Source organism: Triticum aestivum, chromosome 3D (assembly GCF_018294505.1).
Source record: "Triticum aestivum cultivar Chinese Spring chromosome 3D, IWGSC CS RefSeq v2.1, whole genome shotgun sequence".
NCBI lineage: Eukaryota > Viridiplantae > Streptophyta > Magnoliopsida > Poales > Poaceae > Triticum > Triticum aestivum.
In genome coordinates, this window is record NC_057802.1 from 252,215,420 (window position 1) to 252,225,664 (window position 10,245).

Below are 10,245 nucleotides of genomic sequence, written 5' to 3' on the forward strand. Positions count from 1 at the left end.
TCTGAAGATGCGCCAGCTCCACCAAAGCAGAAAAAGAAGAAATCAAAAGCTTCGAAGCCCTCTGCCACACCAAAAGCTTCGACTGTGAAGCCATTGGCCACTGCACCTCCTGAACCCAGTGTGCAGTCTGAAGATTTGTCTCGTGTCTCCAAGAAGACTGAGAAGTCCAAGAAGACAAAGAAGCCCATGAAGAGTTCTGGCATGAACTGACCCTAGCTGCTGTTCTGCGCAATGAGGATGCCACCATTGATCTGTCTAGCGACGAAGATCTTGGTGATGAAGCCCTTGAGATGCTTATCAAGAGCAAGCAAGAGGCGGAGATCTTCAACGATCTGCCCCTCTTTGACATGGACATTTTGAACAATTTCATTGATGAGTGGTTTGATGAACAGAGCATCAGCATTGATGGTCTTCAGCTGCCTATAGACATCAGCGTCACCTTCCATGGAGCCATTGCCAATGAACTGGCCTTGGCTCAGACGATTGTCGAGCTCAAGAACAAGATTGACTATGAGAAGGCTCACTTCAAGAAGAACATGGCCAAGCTCAGCGTGGCTGATGTGCAGATCTTCAAGAAGATGATGCATGATCTCAAGGAACAATTTGTCAAAAAGCGTGAAGAAGCTAAAGGCTCACGAGAGCGCATGAAATACTTCGCAGAGAAATGCGTCCAGGCCCACAATGAAGCTAAAAAGCGCAAAGCTCTTGGGCATCCTGGCATCGACCCCAGAATGGCTGCCAAACAGAAGAAGAAGCCTGCTGCGGCCCAAGCTGAAGCATCAAGGCGGGAAGAACCAAGCATTGTCTTCCCCGCCAGCATGACAGGCTCAAAGCCTAAGGTCACCTCAGCAGCTTCTGAGCTGAAGAAGACAAGGGTAGCTGAAGCCGAAGCCAGGAAATGCAAGCACAAGGATGCTTCTGATGATGCCCCATCCAAGAAGAAGCTCAAGACAAAGTCTTCAAAGAAAGAGCGTGCTGCAGCCTCTCAGCCCTCATTGTTGAACCCATCTCTGACGCTCTTCCAGCCAGCACCAACAAAGATCGTCGCATTATGATCCACCAGCCTGCTTCCACAGAGGCTCATGAAGATGAAGAAGTTCCAGCTATTGATCCCATCACAGCTGAAGACATTGGTCATGATGACAATGTTGAAGATGATGAAGTCCTTCCTCAACTTGAGCACCAATTGGTATCATCGCCTGTTCTTACGAATAGCAAACTCATCAGCATTGGTCATCCCTTGACGCCAATCACTCAGGATGATTCATGGGTCGATCGCCCTCAGCAAGACACCCCCAGTCATGATGAAACACCCACAACTCCACTACCTCAAGTCACCACTCCGGTACTTGACGACGACAACTACATGGTGCAGACCACTCCATCACCATAGGCGTCGCCCGCTTTCCGCAGGCTCCGCAAAGGCCCCAGGCCACAGGTCACCATGTCGAGCATTCCGGAAGGGAAGCGCAACAAAGCTCAGCCAGCACGTCAAGTGTTTTCTGAAGCCAGCCCTACTACGAATGTCTCTGAGTCTGAAGCTAAAGCTGCTGAAGACATTCTGGCTGCATCAGCCGATGACGATCAAGAAAAGAGAAGAAGAAAGAGTTGCCACACCCCCTGCCACTGATCAAGTCATTCTCGAGGAGAATGTGACTATGCCCGACCCTCCTGTTATTGAAGAAACGGAGGTTGAAAACACTAAGGCTGCCACAAACAACGCTAATGATGCCAATGACGTTGTCATGGCCGAAGACAATGTGGAGCCTGAAGCTAATGTGGTGCCTGAAGCTCATGCACAACCTGAAGCCACTGTGAATGCTGACGCCATTGTTCCACCTCCCAGGCCTCACACCATTGAACAGGCCTATGATCGCGGCCAGTTTGTCACAGTGAGATGGCCAGTTTTGGTTCCTCCAATAGCTCCCGGACCATAGTACGACTACCATGTTGAGCAGAGGGCTCAAGTTCAGAAGCCGAAGCCAAGGCTGCCAAGGCTTCCAGGTGCTGCTACATCACCAGGATCTTTCAGCGTGAACAGCTTCAGGGCACACAACACATTCTTTGACAGTTCCAAAAATCCATATTCGAAGCCAAAGATCTCTTCCGATCGATTCTGGAGCTATCAGCAGCGCAACTATTACTCCTGCATTCTATATAATCAAGAGCGAACCTTTCCTCAATGCGTCTTGATTGTGAAGCTATTGCTGGGCTGCCCTGTCTTGAAGAAGCACTGGACTGCTTTAGAGATGCTGGTCTTCTGCAGTTTGTAACAGACAAAGAGCACTGGAATGAAGAGCTTCTGCTGCAGTTCTATGCTACACTTCACATTCGTGGCTACAACAGGGATCCGAAGACATGGATCCTTGAGTGGATGACAGGAGATGTGCATCATGAAGCCAAAGCTCAAGAAATCATTGAGCTTACCTCCCTGCCCACTCCAGGTGAATTGTATGAGCCTGGTTGTCAGCTTCACAATAATGAAGTTTAAAGTATCTTTCAGAGGTCGGAACCCAATATGAGTCAGATGCTCAGTATGATGAAGCCATTGCCTTAAGATGTTGAATATCCCAAGGAGTTCTTCGTCAAAGACCTTGAGTACTTGCCCCGCACAGTTTATCACATTCTGAGGCGTACTCTATGGCCACTCAAGGGATATTCTTCTGAAGCCAAACTTGAAGGAACCATGAAGACTTTGGTATTCTATATTGTCAATGGCATCAGATTCAATACCCAGGATTTCTTCATCAGACAACTTGCTGCATCTGGGATTGATCTGTTTGGCTTGAAGTTTCATGCTCCATGGATGATGTGCCTGATCAAACTCCATTCTTCTGTTGACTATCAGCCCTCAGCGCGCAACCATCTTGTTTTTCTGCCTGAGGTTGATCTGTCCGTTGAAGCCATCTACCCTGAGCCTGCCAAGGAGCCTCTATATCTTCATAATGTTGATCGTCAAAGCTTCACGCAACCAATAGAAGGAACTCATGTTCCAAATGCTGCAACTACTGCTTATCCTCTGGCTGGCAATATGCGTGCGCCACATCGTGCCAACACTGACGCGACTGCTTGTACAATCGCCCAAAGGCCTCGGAAGTGTTCTCGTGTACTCAATGACCGAGAGCTTCTTGTGGCCTTACATCAGAAGCAGGATAAGCACCATGACTGGCTAAAGCGTCGGATGCAGAGTATCTTGGTGGACGTCAATCACATCAGAAACTTGGCCACCAAGAACTTGTTCGTTTCCCATGAAGCCTGTCAGCGGTCTTGGAAGAGTCTCACACTACTATGCCCTGAAGAGGATCTTCGCAAAGATGGTTTCACAGAGGGCTTTAAATTTGATTCCAGACGTCCACGCAATGCAAGCTGGCGCCGCATTCCATCTATTAAAGATTCTGAGCGTTCATCTTCGGCTGCAACTGTTGTTGCTAGAGTCGTCGATGAAGAAGACGACGCCACTTCACCAACCATGGCTACACTGCATCTCGACACTGCACCAGGCCCTTCTGCACCACCGAATTCCAGCATCGACCCTGCACCTTCATCTACTCCTGATGGAAATGAGTAGATACTCTATGTCTTCAAACCTTTTTGGTCATTACTGACAAAAGGGGGAGAAGCATATGAGTTGATAGTCTTCAAGCAGGTCCTTATGGGTGGTTGTACTAATTTTTTGCCAAGTGTTTACAACTCTCATCTTTTGATACATTTGGTTCTTTGGGTTGTAACACTTAAATTTGATGGTCGTCTACTACTTTTTCTGCCACTTTGTGATGCGATGATAAATTCCGCATGAAGCCATTCCGCAGACGTCCATTTTTCATTATGCATGTCATTATCTTCGTTATATCTTTATATGCATGATGAATTGTCTTCATAAGTTGAAGAGGATCTCCACAAAGTAACATCTGCCATGTGCATTTGCATTCAAAAGCAAACTACTTATATGCACATCTTCAGGGGGAGCCTTTTGCTACTTATGAAGATAATGCCTTAATCCTTAAACTTTCACATACTTTTATCCCCGTTGAAAATTTCAATCAGTTTGTCATCAATCACAAAAAGGGGGAGATTGTAAGTTCATCTAGTGCCACCCCTAGTTGGTTTTGGAGTATTGACGACAAACTTGGTTGATGGACTAATGTGTTTGTGAGAATTGCAGGATAACACAGGTAGTAGTCCCACATTGATTCGGTTTACCTACCAGAGATGACCCCTAAAAATGTGTGAAGACAGTGAAGAAAATGGTGGTCTATGAAGATATTCACAACGAAGATTATGACTTGAGAAGACATTCACGCGAAGACATAGTTGTTTCGTAGTTTCCTTTCTTCTTTGTTGAGTCATAAGAACCACCGTACTGTTAAGTGGGGTCCAAGTGAACAAAGTCAGAGTGACTGAAGTGATGCTCAACCAAACCCTATGTCTTCGAGTGAAGACAATGAGAGCAAATCTTATCCAGAGCTGGATGAGTCAGCTTTACTTGTAGCCATAGTCAAGCTGTCGCGTGTGTTTGAAATCTGACCTTGGACACGTGTCAGTTCCTTAGTAACCCAGGGTCATTTCGGACAAATCAGGTCGGGTTGCCTCCTGGCTATAAATAGCCCACCCCCTACAACATAAATTGGTGGTTGCTCAGAGTTAGTGCACGGCTTTTGTCATTCGAGAGCAACCCACGTCCGAAGCTTTTGAGAGAGAGATCCTTGTGAGGACAGCCAAAACACCCAGAGCCAAAGAGTGTTAGGCATCACTGAAGTCTTTCTGTCCACGTGATCTGAAGACTTGTTACACTTGAGGACTATGAATCCTCCAGCCGGTTAGGCGTCGCATTCTGAGCATCCAAGAGTCATTGTGGATTGCCGTTGAACAAAGTGTGTGAAGGTTTGGAAGTCTACCTTGAAGACTTACCCGAGTGATTGGGATAGGACTAAGTGTCCTTAGCTCAAGGGGAATAAGGTGAAGACGCGGTCTTCTGAGTTAAATCTCAGCCTCCCTAATCAGACGTACAGTTGTCACAGCATCTGGAATTGGTCCAACAAATCCTTGTCCTCACCAAGCAACTGGTTCTATCTCTTACCTCTCTTTACTTACACTTTGTCTTCGTGAAGTCATTGCCTGCTTGCATGATCTGATTGACTTCACTGTGTGAAGACTATTGTTGTTTTGCTTCATACTATCTTCCATCCTGATCCATACTACCTAGCTGCTAATAGTCTTCGTGCTTTCACTTCATTCCTTACTTGACTATGGCTTGTCTAGTGTAGTCTACCTTCCGCTACATATCAATAGGTTCATTTCTACTGTTTGTCTTCAAAGCCCCCGTGTTTTGAAGACTTTCATAAAAATTTCCTATTCACCCCCCCCTCTAGTCGATAACTAGCACTTTCAGATACCCTTGGACCCGAACCACCCGGAGAGGCACGCTATCATGGGGACCAACCTCGATAGCAAATAGGAAAGCAAGCTTGTCGATTTCCTCCATGAGAATCGAGACATCTTCGTATGGTCTCCCAAAGACATGCCAGGTGTTCCGACGGATTTCACCGAGCACAAGCTACACGTCAGATCAGATGCCAAACCAGTCAAGCAACCCCTCCGCCGCCTGTCAGAGGAGAAGAGAAGAATTGTTGGTGAAGAGATAGCCCGGCTTCTGGCAGCCGGCTTTATAATGGAAGTGTTTTTTCCAGAGTGGCTTGCCAACCCAATCCTTGTACTGAAGAAGAACAACAAGTGGCGCATGTGTATTGACTAACCAGCCTCAATAAAGCCTGCCCCAAAGATTCATTTGCTCTGCCCCGGATAGATCAAGCAATAGACTCCACAGCCGGATGCGAGCTGCTGTCTTTCCTTGATGCCTACTCCGGCTGCCACCAGATCAAGCTGAACCCGGCCGATCGGCTGAAGACCGCCTTCATCACACCATTCGGAGCCTTCTGCTACCTGACCATGACATTCGGCTTGAGAAATGCCGGTGACACTTGTCAGCATTGCATGCAGAAGTGCCTCGTCAAGCAGCTCGGCAGAAATGCCCTCGTCAATGTAGACGATATTGTGGTGAAGATGGAGAAGCGCGGCACCCTCTTGGAAGATCTCAAGGAGACCTTTGATAATCTGCGTCGTTTTCAAATCAAGCTTTACCTAGAGAAGTGTGTCTTTGGAGTCCCAGCCGGCCAGCTCATTGGTTTCCTTGTCTCAGAATGCGACATCGAGTGCAACCCTGTCAAGATCAAGTCCATCGAGTGGATGGAGAGACCTGCCCGACCGCGGGACGTCCAGAAGTTCACCGGGTGCTTGGCATCCATCAGCCGCTTCATCAGTCGGCTGGGCGAGAAGGCTCTTCCCCTGTACCAGTTGATGAAGAAAACCACTCACTTCGAGTGGAACGACAAGGCAGACGAGGCCTTCCTCCAGCTCAAGAAGATGTTGACCACGCCGCCTGTCCTGGCGGCTCCGGCCGCTAAGGAGCCCATGCTCCTCTACATCGCCGCCACCATCCGGGTGGTCAACACTGTCATTGTGGAAGAGCGCCCAGAAGACGGCAAAGCACAGCCGGGCCAGAGACCTGTGTACTACTTGGGTGAGGTGTTGTTGGCCACAAAGCAGAACTACCCCCACTACCAAAAGATATGCTATGGCGTGCACTTCGCCGCCAAGAAGCTCAAGTCATACTTTCAAGAGCAGCCCATCACGGTTGTCTGCACCGCCCCGCTTGCTAAAATCATAGGCAGCAGAGATGCATCAGGACGGGTGGCCAAATGGTCCATCGAGCTAGCCCCCTACACCATCTTCTACCAGCCTCGCACCGCCATCAAGTCCCAAGCGCTGGCTGACTTCCTCGTCGACTGGGCCGAGACCCAGTACCTGCCGCCAGCGCCGGATTCCACCCATTGGTGGATGCACTTTGATGGCTCAAAGATGCGCACCGGTTTGGGAGCCGGCATCGTCCTCACCTCTCCCAAAGGTGACAAGCTCAGATACACGTTGCAAATTCACTTTGCCACCTCCAACAACGTGGCCGAGTATGAGGCGCAAGTACACGGACTCTGGCTAGCCAAAGAGATTGGCATCTGCCGGATTCTGTGCTACGGCGACTCGGACTTGGTGGTCCAACAGTCGTCTAGCGACTAGGACGCCAAGGACACAAACATGGTGAGCTACCGCTTCCTCATCCAGCAGATCAGTGGATACTTCGACGGGTGCGAGTTCCTTCATGTGCCACGGGCCGACAACGAGCAAGCAGATCCCCTGGCACGGATCGGCTCCAGCCGGCAAGCCATACCAGCCAGCGTCTCCCTTCAGTGCCTCCGCAAGCCATCTATCAAGCCTTCACCAGAATCAGAGTCTATCTTCATGCCGGCTGCCCCCGGAACAGTCGGATCTGACTCGGGGTGTGCAGCAGTCGGCTTGGGGACTTCGGCAAGCGGCTCGGGGACTGCAGCAGTCGCACCCGGCCCAGGGACTTCGGAACCCGACCCGGGGGCTGCAGCAGCCGGCCCGGGGACTCCAGAACCCAGCCCGGGGACTGCGGCAGCCGGCCTGGGGACTTCAACAATGTAGCATGCGGTGGCCGATTCCACCCTGCCGCCTCCCAACCCAACCGCCCTAGTACCAGTGGCCGTGATGACAGTGGAGGAAGTCGAAGCACCATCATGGGCGCAGCCCATCCTCAACTTCTTGGTGAGCGGAGAGCTACCAGCCGACGAGATTTTGGCCCGACAAGTGCAGCTTCGGGCAGCAGCATACACCATCGTAAACAGAGAGCTTGTCAGGCGCAGCGTCACTGGTGTTTTCCAGCGCTGCGTAGAGCCAGAGAAGGGCAAAGCAATCCTTAGAGACATCCACCAAGGCGAGTGTGGCCACCATGCGGCCTCCAGATCCCTTGTCACCAAAGCCTTCCGCCACGGCTTCTCCTGGCCGACTGCTTTGGAAGACGCCAAGGACTTGGTCAACAAGTGCAAGGGATGCCAAAAATTCAGCTCCAAGCAGCATCTGCCGGCTTCTGCACTCAAGACCATCCCCCTTGCTTGGCCATTTGCCGTCTGGGGGATGGACATCGTGGGCCCATTCAAGATAGCACGTGGCGGCATGACCCATCTGCTGGTCGCCGTGGACAAGTTTACCAAATGGATTGAAGCAAAGCCAATCAAGAAGCTGAACAGTCCGACTGCTGTGACCTTCATCGCAGATATCACCGTCCGGTACAGTATACCGCACAGCGTCGTCACCGACAATGGCACCAACTTTGCCAAAGGCGCCTTGGCCAGTTTCTACGCGACGCTGGGCATCCGACTGGACTTAGCATCTGTTGCCCATCCACAGTCAAACGGCCAAGTCGAGCGAGCAAACGGCCTCATCTTGTCCGGCATCAAGCCCCGATTGATCGAGCCACTGGAGCGCTCGGCCGGCTGCTGGATCGACGAGCTGTCGGCCGTCCTATGGAGTCTTTGGACCACACCAAACAAATCAAACGGCTTCACTCCCTTCTTCCTCCTGTACGGGGCCGAGGCTGTCATCCCAACTGACATCGAGTTCGACTCACCTTGCGTCACCATGTACAGGGAGGCGGAAGCGAAGGAAGGGCGAGAAGACGGCGTCGATCTGCTGGAAGAGGGCCGGCTGTTGGCACTCAGCCGGTCCACCATCTACTAGCAGGGCTTGCGCCGCTACCACAGTCGGAAGGTCAGGCCTCGATCCTTCCGAGAGGGGGACCTTGTGCTCCGACTGATCCAGCAAACAGCCAGCCAACACAAGCTCTCGGCCCCTTGGGAAGGGCCATTCATCATCAGCAAAGCTTTGGGTAATGACTCCTACTACCTCATCGATGCACAGAAGCCCAGAGCACGCAAGAGGGACGATTCCGGAAAGGAAACAGAGCGCCGATGGAACGCAAATCTCCTCCGAAGATTTTACAGTTGATGCAGTATGTACCACGCTACCTTTTGTATTAAGCGCAAAGACATCGGGTCCCTCGAGGAGAACTCGGGGGGCTACCCTTTTTATCTATATGATAAGTTTTATGCCTGTAAATGTGTTATTTCATTCCTTCGCCGGGCATCGGGTCCGATCAGTCGGCCCAGGGGGCTTGCCGCCTTGTCCTATGTCAATGCTACCTGAAGTCGGACAAGTAGTGTGCCAACATCTAAGCCCTCTCTTGCCTTAAGCCACAGCTCACAGAGTGACTGTCCGGCTGGCAAGAGCTAAAGGCAGGAAACGGTGTCCACACAAAAAATGGCTAAGGAAAAAAGCAGATACATAGGCCAAGCCGGCTCCTCGCCTGTCGGGACCCCGATTCTAAGTCACACTGATCTAGCATGTAACACCTCATATCACTTTGCGGCCTCACGCACGGTATTCCCACGGGTGTCGCCTTACCATGGCCCGGGACCGTTTGCGCCTTTTGGCTCACGTATATGACAATGTCGCTAGCATCCATATGACAGAGAACCCGGGCTGACATGGCTAGTCGTGAACCCAAAGCGGCACTAACGTATGGGGACAGGCATATATGAATCAACATCGAACGTGTCGGTCAGCAGCGTGTGAATCCGGGCTGTAGCACTGGGCTAACAGGACTCCGGGAACCCGGGCTGTAGCAGGCTAGGCAGGACTCCGGATATCATCGCGTGACATTTCCCGAAGGGACAGACACAGGAACGATGTGAAACACATGCCGGCCAGTCAAGTGTCCAGAGCAGTAGTGCTGGGCTAGCAGGACTCCGGTGAACCGGGCTGTAGCGGACTACTATGGCTCAAGGAGGCACTAGACTACATTTCCCCATAAGAGAGGCTGCCAAGGATAAACAACTAGATTGTCGGATCCCACACATAGCAATACACGTTACACGTACGCATAACATGCAAGTATGTGTTGTACAACATGGCATCACAACATAACGCGAACTCATATAGATAAACGGCCCAGAAGAGCCACATAGCATTAAGTACAAACAGGGGTCACATGACCCATCATTCAGAGCATACAAGCAACGGAAGCATTACATGTCTGAGTACAGACAACTACAAAAGAAAAAGGCTGAGAAGCCTGACTATCTACAAGACCCTCCCAAGGGTTCAAGATCGTAGCTGAGGTACAAGCTACTCGTCGAAGTCCAAGCGGAGCTACTAGTAAGACTGAAGTCTCCGCTGCAAAAACATGAATAAAGCAACATGAGTACGAAGGTACTCAGCAAGACTTACATCAGATCCTATCATACATGCATTTGTATCAAGAAGGTAGGGTGGGGT